Here is a 17,401-nt window from a genome sequence, read left to right as displayed (position 1 = left end):
TATAATGATGATTCAAATCAGTTCGAATTAACATGTATCCTAAGTGTAGAGATTTCTAAATATCTACATCTTAAAAGAATTTTAGCATTCAAGCAATATAGTATACATTTTACAGATATGGAAACTGAATCACAGAGATGAGCATTCTTTAATCCCATCTCAGCACCTGTCAGTTCCCCTGGTCCTTTATATTTTTTTACAAATACTTTACTGAAAATCATAGAGATATGATAAAAGATGTTAAAGACAGAACAGTATTCTCATGCCAGAATAATATTTTAAAATAATTTCTTTTTCTGGAACAACATAGACTACTTTTTGAAGCTCTCAGCTTGGTCCTAGACTGAACTCTATGCTGTGATTTAGACTTACTAGGTAGGAGGAATCAGATATTACATTCTTGGCCTGCTATGCTGGAAGTGTGGAAAGCTGCATGCACAAGAGATATATTAGACAAATTCTGGTTGCCTATGGGCATAGGGAAGTGATGGGAGTAGAATATTTCTGGACTATATAATTATAAAATTAATGCCTAGGAATTATAGAAAGGCCTTTTTTATTTAAACAGGAAAATACATATATATTTTAAATGCATGTATATTTAAAAAAAGAATACCTCTATAAGCATAAAGTCCATGATGACCACAGACAGGTAAGTTTTATTTTTCTTCCTTATTTCTCAAATTCCTTTTTCGTATGGTGTATTTCCTCCTTATGAAAGTCCTGCAGCAAAAGTAACCTGAGGCTGTTTGTTACCTAGGGAGGAATCAGCTTACAGTGCCTTCTGCTTTGCTGCTTCACTAACCTTTGTCCACTGTAAGCATCTGGAACAGTTACATTAATACTAATTGTGGCTTAAGAGACACGGGGGGAACATGGAAATGGAGTAGAAAAGATCACATGTCAGGTATTTGCTCTCTGCCAAATGGTTTGGTGGCTTCTGATCTCCCTAAGTGAGAAGTATAGAAAGCGATATTTTGCTCCAGAGAGAACACGGAAAAGTGTTGATCAGTTGGTCATCCTTGCAACTGTGGGAAACATATAGTTCAGAGAATACAGAATACAGCAACTAAGAATTAAATGTAGACCAAGATGAAGGGGTGCTGTAAACTGTCTCTCGTTGAGGGAATTGCGTTCAGGGATCCCAGACCTGGTTTTTCTCCTTACAGCTGAGCTCCTTTTAATAGAGTAATAGATAAGAATCTTATTAATGCTCCATGTCATGATTTTAAAAAAGAATGGTATAGGGAATTCCCTGGTAGTCCAGTGGTTAGGACTCTGTGCTTTCACTGCCAAGGGCCCGGGTTTGATTCCTGGTGGGAGAACTAAGATCCCACAAGGTGTGGCATGGAAAAAAAATGGTATAAAAACATCAGCCAACCAAGACCCCACAGGTCTTCTTGAGAAAATGCCATGAGACTTTACATACTGATGAAAATAATTCTCTAGTGTGATCTCAGAGTTAAAAAATAAAAAACAAAATCAATAAGTATGCAATCTTGGGAAGTATGGACACATTTTTTCTTAAAGAAACAACTAAGGCTAAAATCTTGGTTGTATTAAGTGAAACTATTGGGCAGCCTAGTCATATCCAACCACCTCCTTTGGTAATGAAGAAAGAGGGTCAGAGTAGGAGATGCTGATGGAGGTCATGCTGTGATTTGGCAGCAAAGTAGCAAATGACCGATTATAATGCATGTAATTCATCAATCCCAGAGATGGGAGGTGTTTCAAGGTCAACATGAAGTAACTTAAGAAATGATATTACTATTCTATTTTGCTTTAAAAAGATATTTCTTGTGAAGAATATGTGCTATAAGAATATATATATATATATATATATATATATATAGAATATATTCTATAGAATATATATAGAATTCTGCTTTATTAATGAGTGACAAAAGTAGCTAAAAGTAACTACACACTGAAGTGGGATAATTATGAGCCCTGAATCTGACTGGTTTTATGAGATATACTACATAGCGGGAGCCACAAAGTTGGGAGAAATGTAGAAGCAAAGGTAGAATAGAAGGAGGGAAACTGGCTTTATTGTCACATGTTCTAACTTTCACAAATAGAAGCAAAACATCAGAGGCATGCCTGGAGATTCTCAATCTGACTAATGCTCACAATAAAGACCATCTAATGGTCCATGAATGGATTAGAACTGAAGTGCCCTCAAGTCTGTGCACAATGAGCTGGTTTTACCATCAAGTGTTCCCTGCTCTGTGGAATCCAAGCTGCTTTAGCATGACTATCTAGGGGTGATCTAGAAGATGGGGGCAACGGATAGTATTTACAATCATACTTAAATTGTGATACATGTAATCCACTCTTAAACCCTTCACCTCCTTTAGGACAAAATCGTGTCTACCTCTCCTCTTTTCTCATGCAATACTCAAGGCTGTTTGTTCTTTCTTCAGAATGACCGCCATCATTTTGAACTGCTTGTGTCTTTTTTATGGGTGGTAGGTATGGGAAGCATACACAATATGTTGAGACTAGCAGAACTTGGAGACAGCATGGGTGGAGAATATAGGAAAGTGAAAAGTAGTTTGAAGATTAAGGAAGTGAATATAACAGATTGAATGGTTTCAGTTTTGTGACAGAGTCAGATGAGTACTTAGCTCTAAGTACTCTAAGTTTGCCTAGAAAACTGACTGAAAAATATAGCTATAAATATTAGAGTAGGAAAGTTAAGACTAAAAGTGTGAAGAGGGGCTGTGATTTTATCCCACTTTCAAGCTAACAAGTTAGTCTAATACAGTTTTTCTCTCTCTCTATCTGTCTCTCTCTCTTTCACACACACACACACACACACACACACACACACACACACACACACACACACACACAGAAACCCTAGACCCCTGGATCAGAAAACAGATCTTTTATTTATTCACACACCAATCTTAGCAGCAGCACTGGATGCCTATACTCCAGTTCCCTATGGAGAGAGACAACAAGAGCCAGATGTTACCTGCATGCACAGTGGGAATTGCGCCACAGGAGAGGAATCACAAAATAAAGGAGACTCAGAGCATACATAGGGTGGCTGGCACAACTACCCTCCTCCCCTCAGAAAGGGAGAGAGAGAGATGTTCTGGACTGTTAAAAAAATAATTCTGTCTGAGGAAGATAGGGAAGGTCTCTCCCCTGTGTTGTAAGCAAATGACTCCAGAGCAATACCAATCTCTAACTTTCAAATCATGCCTGCCATTTAATTATTCAGCCTTGATCATCCAGAAACATGAAGATATTCATGGTGAGCAGAGTTGTTTCAAAACAATGAGAATTTGCTTGGCAGCCTGATTTGAAATGGGTTGGGTCACATGTAAGGGGAAACCAAGAAATAAAAGCAGGTAATAAACTCTTTGAGGATAGGGATGATTTCTATATTTATTATCTCTCTTACAACCCAGCATTGATTTAGAAGTTGACAATATTGAAATACAGAATATAACATATCAGAGAGGCCATATTTCATCTTTTCACTGAATTCTATTATAACATATTTTGAGCAAATATAGCTCATGTGATTCAAGCACAAAGCAATTTTACTTTGTCTTCCAATATTCCTTTAAAGCTTATTTATTTTAAATAGTGGGATATCTACTCATACCCTCTGAGTAAAAACTCATGACTTCTGTGTTTTTTCTCCTAGCATTCTTAAGCAAAAATTTTAAGTTTAATAAAAATTAATAATAAAAATAAACTGTAAGTTACAATTGAACTGCCTATTTAAAATATTCAATTTCCTGTAATCATCAAAGTGTCCAGCTTTATTCAAAGTTATAGTTATTCCTTCTTCTCTCATGTAAAAAGTTAAACACAGCCATGAGATGGCCAGAAAAGGGAAATAATTGTCTGCCTGCTTTCTTTCTTATTCACCTTCTCTAAAATGTATCAACTATGTTATTTCTCCAAAGTTGAAGCTGGGGAAGAGAACAAAAGTAAGTGAAATAGCAAATATTTTGCTTTATCAGATGGTTTTACAATGCTGGGTCTGGCAGATAGTAAGCTGAATTTATCTTAAGTGGCACTTTTTTTATGTGTAGGGGTCAGAGATTCTTCACAGATATATTATTAACTAAAGATCTCTCAACTGCATCCATCAGAAATACCCCCTTAATTTAACTGGTTGCTTACTGCTTCCACAATGCCTAGAAAATGTTGAAATTGACTTAGCTATTGCCCATTGTATAACTGCCTTGGGTGGTCCTAAGATGATCCCATGCCAACGTGTTCCTTTGTGTGTCACATCTTCAATTTTTGAACAGTAATGCAAAGTTTGATGCATGAAATTCTTGGAGTGCAGGAAAGATCCCATTGTGCCACTTCTCCTTGATCCGTCTCTCAACATCAAACTAGCAACACATCTTCTTGTTCTCAGACATTTCAGGCAGAAGTTAGAAACCAGTCTGACCTGGGTCCCCTCTGCCTCCACAGACTGAATAAAGCAAATAGTAAACTCTAATTAACTACATAAGGTCTTTTTTTTTTTTTTTTTCAATATGAGGCAAAAAACCCCCGTATGTTCTTTCCCAGTTGATGGAGCAGAGTCACAGGATTTTCTGCCAAAAAATCCTCCTATTTTTCAACATTCCATCCCATCTATAGCTTTACCATGAGTAATGGGTTTAAGACAAAAACCCATTGGCTACTTCCATTAGAACGTTTTCTAAGATAGTCTTTGGAATGTAGAATGTGCTGTCCCATGCTTTCTGCCTAAACTAAGCCAGGAGGTGTCCTATTTAACTTCCTGTTACCATACCAGCTTCTTAAAGACAGTAATTAGCTCTTGTATTTCTTTTTTATACCACAATATACTGGGTTTGCAGATGATAGCTAAAACTATTCTATGAACTAAGAAGACCATCACTTCAAATATACTTAAACAATTTTTTATCCAAAAATTCAATTTGTAGACACATGTCCAGGATTTCCTCCGTATGGAAAAGCACACTGGCTTGGGAGTAAATATTGTGGTTCTTCCTTACTTTTTGTGTCAACATAGGTACATTACTTAACATCTCTCTCTGAGTCTTAAAGTTTTTATATATAGAGCTGGGATGAAACTATTTCAGTGTCTTTGTGAGAATTTCACACAGTATATGTAAAGTTGATAGGACTTGTCACATGGAAGTACGTAAATATTACATATTTTGCTACTATTGTTTCCCACCAAATTGAAAATCCAATATAGCTTGCAAAATCTAGTTAGAAATTTGTCTCCTTTTTTGTTTTGCTAATCATTCAGTGCAGATACTAATAAAGGTGAAAATCAAGATAGAAGGAGAGGCAGAACATGAAATGGAATGGATAGTTCTCTTACCAGATTATCTATGCTCCAAGTAATATATTATCAGTTGCATTCCTGTGATTATGATTTTGAAAAACATTGCATAAAAAGGCTCATAATGAACATAGCCTTGAGTAAGTATAAATTGAATTTTTTTTTTTTGGGGGGTTTTTTTGCAGTTTTTTTTTTTATTAGTTTCTGCTTTATAACAAAGTGAATCAGTCATACATATACATCTGTTCCCACATCCCTTCCCTCATGCATCTCCCTCCCTCCCACCCTACCCATCCCACCCCTCCAGGCGGTCACAAAGCACCGAGCTGATCTCCCTGTTCTCTGCGGCTGCTTCCCACTATCTATCTACCTTATGTTTGGTAGTGTATATATGTCCATGCCTCTCTTTCACTTTGTCACAACTTACCCTTCCCCCTCCCCATATCCTCAAGTCCATTCTCAAGTAGGTTTATGTCTTTATTCCCGTTTTACCCCTAGGTTCTTCATGACATTTTTTTTTTAAATTCCATATATATGTGTTAGCATACGGTATTTGTCTTTCTCTTTCTGACTTACTTCACTCTGTATGACAGACTCTAGGTCCATCCACCTCATTACAAATAGCTCAGTTTCGTTTGTTTTTATGGCTGAGTAATACTCCATTATATATATGTGCCACATCTTCTTTATCCATTCATCTGATGATGGACACTTAGGTTGTTTCCATCTCCAGGCTATTGTGAATAGAGCTGCAATGAACATTTTGGTACATGTCTCTTTTGGTTTTTTATGTTTGTTTGTTTTTAAATGTTTGTAGTTTTTTATTTTTTTTTTTAATTTTATTTTTTTATTAGTTTCTGCTTTATAACAAAGTGAATCAGTCATACATATACATCTGTTCCCACATCCCTTCCCTCATGCATCTCCCTCCCTCCCATCCTCCCCATCCCACCCCTCCAGGCAGTCACAAAGCACCGAGCTGATCTCCCTGTGCTCTGCGGCTGCTTCCCACTATCTATCTACCTTACGTTTGGTAGTGTATATAATTCCATGCCTCACTTTTGCTTTGTCACAGCTTACCCTTCCCCCTCCCCATATCCTCAAGTCCATTCTCAAGGAGGTCTGTGTCTTTATTCCCGTTTTACCACTAGGTACTTCATGACATTTTTTTTTAAGTTCCATATACATGTGTTAGCATACGGTATTTGTCTCTCTCTTTCTGACTTATTTCACTCTGTATGACAGACTCTAGGTCTATCCACCTCATTATGAATAGCTCAGTTTCTTTTCTTTTTATGGCCCTGTAATATTCCATTGTATATATGTGCCACATCTTCTTTATCCATTCATCTGATGATGGACACTTAGGTTGTTTCCATTTCTGGGCTACTGTGAATAGAGCTGCAATGAATATTTTGGTACATGTCTCTTTTTGAATTATGGTTTTCTCAGGATATATGCCTAGTAGTGGGATTGCTGGGTCATATGGTAGTTCTATTTGTAGTTTTTTAAGGAACCTCCATACTGTTCTCCATAGTGGCTGTACCAATTCACATTCCCACCAGCAGTGCAAGAGTGTTCCCTTTTCTCCACACCCTCTCCAGCATTTATTGTTTCTAGATTTCTTGACGATGGCCATTCTGACTGGTGTGAGATGATATCTCATTGTAGTTATGATTTGCATTTCTCTAATGATGAATGATGTTGAGCATTCTTTCATGTGTTTGTTGGCAGTCTGTATATCTTCTTTGGAGAAATGCCTATTGAAATCTTCTGCCCATTTTTGGATTGGGTTCTTTGTTTTTTTGCTATTGAGCTGCGTGAGCTCCTTATAAATTTTGGAGATTAATCCTTTGTCAGTTGCTTCATTTGCAAATAATTTCTCACATTCTGAGGGTTGTCTTTTGGTCTTTTTTATGGTTTCCTTTGCTGTGCAAAAGCTTTGAAGTTTCATTAGGTCCCATTTGTTTATCTTTGTTTTTATTTCCATTTCTCTAGGAGATGGGTCCAAAAGGATCTTGCTGTGATTTATGTCATAGAGTGTTCTGCCTATGTTTTCCTCTAAGAGTTTGATAGTTTCTGGCCTTACATTTAGGTCTTTAATCCATTTTGAGGTTATTTTTGTGTATGGTGTTAGGGAATGATCTAATCTCACACTTTTACATGTACCTGTCCAGTATTCCCAGCACCAATTATTGAAGAGGCTGTCCTTTCTCCACTGTACATTCCTGCCTCCTTTATCAAAGATAAGTTGACCATATGTGCGTGGGTTTATCACTGGGCTTTCTATCCTGTTCCATTGATCTATTTTTCTGTTTTTGTGCCAGTACCACACTCTCTTGGTTACTGTAGCTTTGTAGTATAGTCTGAAGTCAGGGAGCCTGATTCCTCCAGCTCCGTTTTTCATTCTCAAGATTGCTTTGGCTATTCGGGGTCTTTTGTTTTTCCAAACAAATTTGAAATATTTTGTTCTAGTTCTGTGAAAAATGCCAGTGGTAGTTTGATAGGGATTGCATTGAATCTGTAGATTGTTTTGGGTAGTAGAGTCATTGTCACAATATTGAATCTTCCAATCCAGGAGCATGGTATATCTCTCCATCTATTTGTATCATCTTTAATGTCTTTCATCAGTGTCTTATAATTTTCTGCATACAGGTCTTTTGTCTCCTTAGGTAGGTTTATTCCTAGATATTTTATTCTTTTTGTTGCAATGGGAAATGGGAGTGTTTTCTTGATTTCATTTTCAGATTTTTCATCATTAGTGTACAGGAATGCCAGAGATTCCTGTGCATTAATTTTGTATCCTGCTACTTTACCAAATTCATTGATTAGCTCTAGTAGTTTTCTGGTAGCATCTTTAGGATTCTCTATGTATAGTATCATGTCATCTGCAAACAGTGACAGCTTTACTTCTTCTTTTCCAATTTGGATTCCTTTTATTTCCTTTTCTTCTCTGATTGCTGTGGCTAAAACTTCCAAAATTAAGTTGAATAAGATTGGTGAGAGTGGGCAGCCCTGTCTTGTTCCTGATCTTAGTGGAAATGCTTTCAGTTTTTCACCATTGAGGACGATGTTGGCTGTGGGTTTGTCATATATGGCCTTTATTATGTTGAGGAAAGTTCCCTCTATGCCTACTTTCTGCCGGGTTTTTAACATAAATGGGTGTTGAATTTTGTCGGAAGCTTTCTCTGCATCTATTGAGATGATCATATGGTTTTTCTCCTTCAACTTGTTAATATGGTGTATCACGTTGATTGATTTGCATATATTGAAGAATCCTTGCATTCCTGGAATAAACCCCACTTGATCATGGTGTATGATACTTTTAATGTGCTGTTAGATTCTGTTTGCTAGTATTTTGTTGAGGACTTTTGTATCTATGTTCATCAGTGATATTGGCCTGTAGTTTTCTTTCTTTGTGACATCCTTGCCTGGGTTTGGTATCAAGGTGATGGTGGCCTTGTAGCATGAGTTTGTGAGTGCTCCTCCCTCTGCTATATTTTGGAAGAGTTTGAGAAGGATAGGTGTTAGCTCTTCTCTGAATGTTTGATAGAATTCACCTGAGAAGCCATCTGGTCCTGGGCTTTTGTTTGTTGGAATATTTTTAATCACAGTTTCAAATTCAGTGCTTGTGATTGGTGTATTCATATTTTCTATTTCTTCCTGATTCAGTCTTGGCAGTTTGTGCATTTCTAAGAATTTGTCCATTTCTTCCAGGTTGTCCATTTTATTGGCATAGAGTTGCCTGTAGTAATCCCTCATGATCTTTTCTATTTCTGCAGTGTCAGTTGTTACTTCTCCTTTTTCATTTCTAATTGTATTGATTTGAGTCTTCTCCCTTTTTTTCTTGATGAGTCTGGCTAATGGTTTATCAATTTTGTTTATCTTCTCAAAGAAACAGCTTTTACTGTTATTGATCTTTGCTATCGTTTCCTTCATTTCTTTTTCATTTATTTCTGATCTGATCTTTATGATTTCTTTCCTTCTGCTAACTTTGGCGGTTTTTTGTTCTTCTTTCTCTAATTGCTTAAGGTGCAAGGTCAGGTTCTTTACTCGAGATGTTTCCTGTTTCTTAAGGTGGAATTGTATTGCTATAAATTTCCCCCTTAGAACTGCTTTTGCTGCATCCCATAGGTTTTGGGTCGTCGTGTCTCCATTGTCATTTGTTTCTAGGTATTTTTTTATTTCCTCTTTGATTTCTTCAGTGATCACTTCGTTATTGAGTAGTGTATTGTTTAGCCTCCATCTGTTTGTATTTTTTACAGATCTTTTCCTGTAATTGATGTCTAGTCTCATAGCATTGTGGTCGGAAAAGATACTTGATACAATTTCAATTTTCTTAAATTTACCAAGGCTTGATTGGTGACCCAAGATATGATCTATCCTGGAGAATGTTCCATGAGCACTGGAGAGAAATGTGTATTCTGTTGTTTTTGGATGGTATGTCCTATAAATATCAATTAAGTCCATCTTGTTTAATGTATCATTTAAAGCTTGTGTTTCCTTATTTATTTTCATTTTGGATGATCTGTCCATTGGTGAAAGTGGGGTGTTAAAGTCCCCTACTATGAGTGTGTTACTCTCGATTTCCCCTTTGATGGCTGTTAGTATTTGCCTTATGTATTGAGGTGCTCCTATGTTGGGTGCATAAATATTTACAATTGTTATATCTTCTTCTTGGATCAATCCCTTGATCATTATGTAGTGTCCTTCTTTGTCTCTTCTAGTAGTCTTTATTTTAAAGTCTATTTTGTCTGATATAAGAATTGCTACTCCAGCTTTCTTTTGATTTCCATTTGCATGGAATATCTTTTTCCATCCCCTTACTTTCAATCTGTATGTGTCTCTAGGTCTGAAGTGGGTCTCTTGTAGACAGCATATATATGGGTCTTGATTTTGTATCCATTCAGCCAATCTGTGTCTTTTGGTGGTAGCATTTTGTCCATTTACATTTAAGGTAATTATTGATATGTATGTTCCTATTCCCATTTCCTTAATTGTTTTGGGTTCGTTATTGTAGGTCTTTTCCTTCTGTTGTGTTTCTTGCCTAGAGAAGTTCCTTTAACATTTGTTGTAAAGCTGGTTTGGTGGTGCTGAACTCTCTCAGCTTTTGCTTGTCTGTAAACGTTTTAATTTCTCCATCAAATCTGAATGAGATCCTTGCTGGGTAGAGTAATCTTGGTTGCAGGTTTCTCTCCTTCATCACTTTAATTATGTCCTGCCACTCCCTTCTGGCTTGTAGAGTTTCTGCTGAGAGATCAGCTGTTAACCTGATGGGGATTCCCTTGTGTGTTATTTGTATTTTTTCCCTTGCTGCTTTTAATATGATTTCTTTGTGTTTAATTTTTGACAGTTTGATTAATATGTGTCTTGGCATATTTCTCCTTGGCTTTATTCTGTATGGGACTTTCTGTGCCTCCTGGACTTGATTAACTATTTCCTTTCCTATATTAGGGAAGTTTTCAACTATAATCTCTTCAAATATTTTCTCAGTCCCTTTCTTTTTCTCGTCTTCTTCTGGAACCCCTATAATTCGAATGTTGGTGCGTTTAATGTTGTCCCAGAGGTCTCTGAGACTGTCCTCTGTTCTTTTCATTCTTTTTTCTTTATTTTGCTCTGCATCAGTTATTTCCACTATTTTATCTTCCACCTCACTTATCCGTTCTTCTGTCTCAGTTATTCTGCTATTGATCCCATCTAGAGTATTTTTCATTTCATTTATTGTGTTTTTAATTGATGCTTGATTCATCTTTAGTTCTTCTATGTCCTTGTTAACTGTTTCTTGCATTTTGTTTATTCTATTTCCAAGATTTTGGATCATGGAAATAGAATCTTGGATCATCTTTACTATCATTATTCTGAATACTTTTTCAGGTAGACTGCCTATTACCTCTTCATCTGTTAGGTCTGGTAGGTTTTTATCTTGCTCCTTCACCTGCTGTGTGTTTTTCTGTCTTCTCATTTTGCTTATGTTACTGTGTTTGGGGTCTCCTTTTTGCAGGCTGCAGATTCGTAGTTCCCATTGTTTTTGGTGTCTGTCTCCAGTGGCTAAGGTTGTTTCAGTAGGTTGTGTAGGCTTCCTGGTGAGGAGGAGTAGTGCCTGTGTTCTGCTGTTTGAGGCTCGATCTTGTCTTTCTGGTGGACAGTTCCACGTCTGGTGGTGTGTTTTCGGGTGCCTGTGGCCTTATTATGTTTTTAGGCAGCCTCTCTGCTAATGGGTGGGGTTGTGTTCCTGCCTTGCTAGTTGCTTGGCATAGGGTGACCAGCACTGTAGTTTGCTGGTCATTGACTGAAGCTGGGTGCTGGTGTTGAGATAGAGATCGCTGGGAGATTTTCGCCGCTTGATATTATGTGGATCTGGGAGGTCTCTTGTGGACCCATGTCTTGAAGTTGGCTCTCCCACTTCAGAGGCACAGCACTGACTCCTGGCTGCAGCACCAAGAGACTTTCATCTACCCGGCTCAGAATACAAGGGAGAAAAATTAGAAAGAAAGAATTAGTAGAAGAAAGAAAGAGAGAGAAAGAAAGGAAGAAGGAAAGAAAGGAAGGAAGAAGGAAAGAAAGGAGGGAGGGAGGGAGGAAGGACGGAAAGAAAGAATGGAAGGAGGGTGGGAGGGAGGGAGGAAGGATGGATAGAAAGTAAGAAAGGAGGGAGGGGGGAGGTAGGAAAGAAAAAGAAAGAGTGAAAGGAAGAAGGGAGGAAGGAAGGAAAGAAAGAAAGAAAGGAAGAAAGAAAAAAGAAAGAAAGAAGCAAAGAAAGACAGGAGGGAGGGAGGGAGAAACGAAAGAAAGAGAGAAATAAAGAAAGGAGGGGTGGAGGGAGGGAGGAAGGGAAGGTAGAAAAAAAGAAAGAGAGCAGATAAATTAAAATAGAATAAAGTATAAAATATAGTAGCATTATTAAAATTAAAATGTAATTATTGAAAAAAAAAAACGGACAGATAGAACCCTGGGACATATGGTGGAAGCAAAGCTATACAGAGAAAATCTCACACAGAAGCATACACATACACATTCACAAAAAGAGAACGGGGGAAAAAATTGAAAATCTTGCTCTCAAAGTCTACCTCCTCAATTTGGGATAATTCGTTGTAAAAAGAGGAAAAGGGAAAAAGTCTGTAATCTTGCTCTCAAAGTCAACCTCCTTAATTTGGGATAATTCTTTGTAAAAAGAGGAAAAGGGGAAAAAATCTTAAATCTTGTCCTCAAAGTCCACTGCCTCAATTTGGCATGATTCGCTGTCCATTCATGCACTCCACAGACGCAGGGCACATCAAGCGGACCGTGGAGCTTTAATCCGCTGCCTCCGAGGCTGCACAGAGAGATTTCCCTGTCTCTTCTCTGCTCTCACAGCTCCCGGGTCTCAGCCTTGGACCTGGCCCCGCCTCTGCACGTAGGTTGCCGGAGGGCGTCCGTTCTTTGCTCAGACAGGACGGGTTTAAAGGAGCCGCTGATTCGGGGGCTCTGGCTCACTCAGGCTGAGGGGAGGGAGGGGCACGCAGTGCGGGGTGGGCCTGCACTGCAGAGGCCGGCGTGACGTTGCACCAGCCCGTGGCGCTCCGTGCACTTTCCCGGGGAAGCCGTCCCTGGGTCCCGGGACCCCGCCAGTGGCGGGCTGCACAGGCTCCCCGGAAGGGGGGATGGACAGTGACCTGCGCTCGCACACAGGCCTTGTGGCGGCGGCAGCAGCAGCCCTAGCATCCCACGCCCGTCTCCGGGGTCCGCGCCTTTAGCCGCGGCTCGCGCCCGTCTCTGGAGCTTCTTTAAGCCACGCTCTTAATTCCCTCTCCTCGCGCACCAGGAAACAAAAGGGAAGAAAAAGTCTCTTGCTTCTTCGGCAGCTCCAGAATTTTTCCCGGACTCCCTCCGGGCTAGCCGTGGTGCACTAACCCCTTCAGGGTCTCTTCCCGCCGCCAGCCCCAGTCCTCTCCCTGCGCTCCGACTGAAACCCGGTACCCGAGCCTCAGCTCCCAGCCCCGCCCGCCCCGCCGGCCGAGCAGACAAGCCTCTCGGGCTGGTGTGTGCCTGAGGGCACCGATCCTCTGTGCCGGAATCTCTCCGCTTTGCCCTCCGCACCCCTGTTGCTGTGCTCTCCTCCGCTGCTCCGAAGCTTTCCCCCTCCGCCACCCGCAGTCTCCGCCCGCGAAGGGGCTTCTAGTGTGTGGAAACCTTTCCTCTTTCACAGCTCCCTCCCACTGGTGCGGGTCCCGTCCCTATCCTTTTGTCTCTGTTTATTCTTTTTTCTTTTGCCCTACCCAGGTATGTGGGGAGTTTCCTGCCTTTTGGGGGGTCTGAGGTCTTCTGTCAGCATTCAGTAGGTGTTCTGTAGGAGTTGTTCCACGTGTAGATGAATTTCTGATGTATCTGTGGGGAGGAAGGTGATCTCTGCGTCTTACTCTTCCGCCATCTTCCTCCGTCCCCTATCACAGAATATTGAGTAGAGTTCCCTGTGCTATGCAGTAGGTCCTTGTTGGTTATCTATTGTATATATAATAGTATGTGTATATTCATCCTAAGCTCCTAATTTATCCCTCTCCCAAATGTTTCCCCTTTGGTAATCATAAGTTTATTTTTGATATCTATAAGTCTGTTCCTGTTTTGTAAATAAGTTCATTTGTGTCAATTATATTCCACATATGAGTGGTATCATATATTTATCTTTGACTTACTTCACTTAGTATGATAATCTCTAGGTTCATCCATGTTGCGCAAATGACATTATTTTGTTCTTTTTTATGGCTGAGTAATATTTCATTGTATATATGTACCACATCTTCTTTATCTATTCCTCTGTCGATGGACATTTAGGTTGCTTCCATGTCTTAGCCATTGTAGATAGTGCTGCAGTGAACATTGGGGTGAATGTATCTTCTCAAATTATGGTTTTCTCTGGGTATATGCCCAGGAGTGGGATTGCTGCATCATGCGGTAGTTCTATTCTTAGTTTTTTAAGGAACCTCCATACTGTTCTCCATAGTAGTTGTACCAGTTTACATTCCCACCAACAGTGTTTGAGGGTTCCCTTTTCTGTACAGCCTCTCCAGCATTTATTGTTTGTAAACTTTTTGATGATGGTCATTCTGACCTGTGTGAAGTGATACTTCATTGTAGTTTTGATTTGCATTTCTCTGATAATTAGTGATGCTGAGCATCTTTTTATGTGCTTTTTGGCCATCTATACATCTTCTTTGGAGAAATGTCTATTTAGATCATCTGCCCAGGTTTTGATTGGGTCGTTTGTTTGTTTGATATTAAGCTGTATGAGCTGTTTGTGTATTTTGGAGATTAATTCCTTGTTGGTTGCTTCATTTGCAAATATTTTCTCATGTTCTGAGGGTTGTCTTTTCATTTTGTTTATGGTTTCCTTTTCTGTGCAGAAGATTTTAAGCTTAATTAGGTTCCACTTGTTTATTTTTGTTTTAATTTTCATAACTCTAGGAGGTGGATCAAAAAAGATCTTGCTGAAATTTATGTCAAAGAGTGTTCTGCCTATGTTTTCCTCTAAGAGTTTTACAGTGTCTGGACTTATATTTAAGTCTTTGATCCATTTTGAATTTATTGTTGTGTATGGTGTTAGAGAATGTTCTAATTTCATTCTTTTACATGTAGCTGTGCAGTTTTCCCAGCACCACTTATTGAAGAGAATGACTTTTCTCCATTGTATATTCTTGCCTCCTTTGTCATAGATTAATTGACCATAGTGTGTGAGGTTATTTCTGGTCTTTTTATACTGTTCTATTGATCTATATTTCTGTTTTTGTGCCAGTATCATACTGTCTTGATTATTGTGGCTCTTTAATATAGTCTGAATTCAGGGAGTCTGATTCTGCCAGCTCCATTTTTCTTTCTCAAGATTGCTTTGGCTATTTGGGCTCTTTTGTATTTCCATATAAATTAAAAACTTTTTTTGTTCTAGTTCTGTGAAAAATGTCCTTGGTTATTTGATAGGGATTGCATTGAATCTGTAGATTGCCTTGTGTAGTATAGTATATTTTAAAGAATAATTTTCATAGAAATGAAAATTTGGTATCTGGATAATAATTGTGCTCATTCTGAGACTTAATAGATTATTATTATAATGTCAGAAAAAATGATAATTAGTTTTTTAGGAAATAGTATATCACTTATTAACATGTGTGTAAATTAATAATAATTAACATTCAAATAGAGATACCTGAATACATTTTGCTATGCATGTAAATAGGAGCCAGAAACCAAATCTATAGCAGTAAAATAGGAAAAAATCATCTCAGATGTTACTTTTTTTCTCTAGTAAAGCTATAAAGTCTTTTATTTATGGCTAAAAGCATTCTACTTTAACTGGCTTTTATCATGTGGAAATAACTGAAAAACATTTTTTTAATTTATTTTATTCAGACTGTCATGAGGGCCAACAGCTTTTTAACACAGAGGCCATAACTTAAATAGTTAAAAATAAAGTTTTTGAGACTCTGAGGACTTATTTTTTTCAAAGAGAGAGAGAGAGAGGTGCTAATATTTCTAAAGCATGATTTGATATACCGAGTTCTGCTAATGAATACAGATATTATATATATATATATATATATATATATACACATATATATATATATACAGCATAACAAAACTACTTTTGAAAATGCTTTCTTATTTTTTTTTAAATATTTGAGAAAATTCTTCACTTTGAATTAGTGTCATTGCCTATACTAAGGATATATTAAATTTTTAACAACTGCACAGTAATATAAATTAATATATGATATTATATATAAAAAATATATTGCATTTAGTCTTTAAATCATTGCTGTCTAAGAAAACTGTTTGCAATGATGGAAATGTTTCTTCACTGTATGATACGGTAACCATTCTCACATGTGGCTATTAAACATTTGAAATGTAGCTAATATGTCTGAAGAAATTAATTTTAATTTTATTTAATTCTAATTCATTTAAATTAAAATTTAACTCACTATATGTGATTGGTGCCTTCCATATTAGACAACACACCTTTAAAAAAAATGAACTACAGGGCTTCCCTGGTGGCGCAGTGGTTGAGAGTCCGCCTGCTGATGCAGGGGACACGGGTTCGTGCCCCGGTCCAGGAGGATCCCACATGCCGCAGAGTGGCTGGGCCCGTGAGCCATGGCCGCTGAGCCTGTGCGTCTGGAGCCTGTGCTCCACAACGGGAGAGGCCACAACAGTGAGAGGCCCCCATACTGCAAAAAATAAATAAATAAATAAATAAATAAAATTAACTACATATATCAAAATCTGATTATCATAGGTATACATTGTAATGAAAATCACTCATCAGATCCTTCTCATAATTTCCAAATCATTTTTGATTTTTCAAAATTGTATGAAATGACATCACTAGGTAAAACATGCCCTTATCTGGTCTCCAGTCTGATAAAAGGAATTGCATAATAAAAACCTATAAAAACCTATCCTCTGATTTTCCCAGCTTCTGGTCTTTGCTGCAGCCAGAGGGCACCCAGGTGCTCTGCCACCTGTCCTGGATGGTACATACTTTGCATACTTCATGTGAGTGCTTCCCACAATGACTGGCCTCAGAAAGGCCTTGGTGACTGTTGATAATACTTCCAAAAATGCTGCCTGCTTTGTCATCTGCTCCATTGCCCCCATGACATTGAGCTCCCTTGGAACCATGGGTAGACACAACACATGCATTCAACTGTGCCACCTGTCACCTTAATACACTTGATGATCACTGGTAGCATCTCTGCCAAGCCCCATTAACTGCCACTGTGGCCAACACTATGCAAATCAATCAGTATAGAAATATTTGAACCTTTTGACAATTGGTTCAACTTTTGTTGATCATAATCACTGTACAGTCTTAGGAGATAAAGGGTTTTGTTCTTTGTGTGTTTTTTCTAGCATTTGTTTACTGCCTTGGGTATTAGCAGGGACTCAGAATGTAGTTTTGTATTTATCACTTAGAAAATTCATATATTTTAAGGAACTGCATGTGTTTAAGATAGGATTGAGGGCTTCTCTGGTGGCGCAGTGGTTGAGAGTCCGCCTGCCGATGCAGGGGACATGGGTTCGTGCTGTGGTCCAGGAAGATCCCACATGCCATGGAGGGGCTAGGCCTGTGAG

The sequence above is a fragment of the Hyperoodon ampullatus genome (assembly GCF_949752795.1).
Source record: "Hyperoodon ampullatus genome assembly, chromosome: 5".
Taxonomy (NCBI): domain Eukaryota; kingdom Metazoa; phylum Chordata; class Mammalia; order Artiodactyla; family Ziphiidae; genus Hyperoodon; species Hyperoodon ampullatus.
This window is presented reverse-complemented; position numbering follows the sequence as displayed.